We start from the raw sequence: 2,152 nt of genomic DNA, 5'->3' as shown, positions 1-2,152 counted from the left end.
TGTGAGCCACCATGTGGTTGCTGGGATTTGAACTCTGGACCTTCGGAAGAGCAGTCGGGTGCTCTTACCCACTGAGCCATCTCACCAGCCCCCTATTAGTTTTTCTTAATGAACGTAAATAGATAAAGTCTTTTTGTTTGTTAGTTTTGTTTTTAGTAGAGCTTAAAAATCTTGGCTCTTACTATGATACAAACACAAAGTAAGAACAGATTTTGGACATTTGAGTTCACTGTAAAAAGGCTGTACTTGAATGTCCCTCACATCACCAAAGGATTTTACCTCCATAGTAAATAAGCTAAGAGTTGACAGTTCTGCTGTGTCAAGAAATTAATTGTAGGCACACTTTTTGGATACAGATTTACACTCTTGCTTTATAATTTTGATTTGGCATTAAAAAAATCACTTTGCAGAGACAAAGCTCAGCTTATCAATAACCTTTCTAATCAGTGTAACTAACATGTTTTGTCTCTCTATTCCCTTCATGTTAAATCCCTAAGATGAAGCACAACTTTTTCAGGTGTGTGTGTGTGTGTGTGTTGTGGTATATGTGTGTGTAAGTCAGAGACTGAAGCTGGTTGTCTTTCTCAAGTGCCCTCCTCCTCATTACTATTTTTATTTGTGTGTGTGTGTGTGTGTGGTCACAGGTGTTCCGCTGTGCATGTATGGAGGTCAGATGACAACCCTTGGGATTCAGTCCTCTTCTTCCATTGTGTGAATGCCGGGGATAGAATTCAGGGCTGTCCTTTGGCTTTGCAGAGCAAATGCCTTTATCAGATGTACTATCTTGCTGTCTCAACGGAATCATTTTTTGAACTTGAATTACCAAAAAAGCCTAACATTCTATGACATGGTTTACTTAGTGGACTATGAGGCTTTGTCTAATGAATGGGAACTAGAGTAATACATTTAGCAACTAGAACCACTTGTATTAAGCCCTGGTGCAGTGGTTCTCAGCCTTCCTAATGTTGTGGCCCTTTAATACAGTTCCTCATGTTGTGTTGAGCCCCAACCATAAAATTATTTTCATTGCTATTTCATAACTGTAATTTTGCTACCGTTATGCATCACAATATAAATATCTGATATGGTTACCCCTGTGGGGGTCTCAACCCACAGGGTGAGAAACACTGCCCTACAGAGAACCAACAATAACTCAGTAATATTCTTTCCCAATACAAAATGTACCATGTCCCCATTTACCTAAAAAAGGCCATGCATTTTAAGGTATGCATAGTTTATTTAAAACAGCAAATCCAACACATTTAGATCAAAATTAATATATTCTCTCTTCAAATACTAACACTATCATCAAATAAAGTTCTTTTTAAAGAGGACAACGATCCGTATTTCAGTTGAACACGTTTTTATTAACTTATAACAAAACCCAGTACTCAAGCATCACCCAGTACAAATGCCTAGTATAATCCTAGCACTTGGGAGGTGAAGGCAGGAGGATCAGGGGTTCAATGTCACCTTTGGCTACATAGTGAGTTCTAATCCAACCTAGGCTACCTAAAGAGCCTGTCTCAAAAAACCAAACCAACCACTCAACCATAGACCCCCCAAAACCCCAGGACTCAGGGTGTCACCAATAAACTAAGCCGGATATAAACCTGCATCAAAACCACTCTACCCTGGAGGATATCCAGAGTCTTTTCTGAATTCTGTTAGCTCTCTTATTCCACATTACACTAATATATCACTAATATATGCTTGGTTTCAAAACTACAAATGTTGAGCGGGGTGGCGGTGCCCCCCACTACTGCAAATACATGTGTAAAAATACATGTATATAGCTGGGTTGTATGTGTCATACAGCCAGGTTGTGGTAGTACATGCCTTTAACACCAGTACCAGGGAGGTGGAGGCAGGCAGATCTCTGAGTTCCAGGCCAGCCTGGCCTACAAAGTGAGTTCCAGGACAGCCAGGGCTACACAGAGAAACCCTGTATCAAAAACCCAAAACAACAACAATAAGAAAACACAAATGTTTAGCCTTAAGGGAAAACATATTCCTTACAGTGTTACATCCAGTTCAACTTGTAATTTAGGAGTAAGACTATATAATTTTTTATAGCTGTTAAGAACATGCATGTCGGGCTGGTGAGATGGCTCAGTGGGTAAGAGCACCCGACTGCTCTTCCGAAGGTCCG

At 40.1% G+C, this 2,152-nt stretch overlaps 1 protein-coding gene across 2 annotated transcripts in view; it reads right to left on the bottom strand.

Annotated features, from left to right (window-relative positions):
* The window catches only part of Ikbip (IKBKB interacting protein), a 20,081-nt gene that overhangs the window by 16,672 nt on the left and 1,257 nt on the right, over window positions 1–2,152 (bottom strand). The gene's annotated exons all lie outside the window — the stretch shown is intronic.

The sequence above is a fragment of the Mus caroli genome, chromosome 10 (genome assembly GCF_900094665.2).
Source record: "Mus caroli chromosome 10, CAROLI_EIJ_v1.1, whole genome shotgun sequence".
Lineage (NCBI taxonomy): Eukaryota > Metazoa > Chordata > Mammalia > Rodentia > Muridae > Mus > Mus caroli.
The sequence above is the reverse complement of the archived record's forward strand: the minus strand, read 5'-3'. Positions and strand labels throughout refer to the sequence as shown.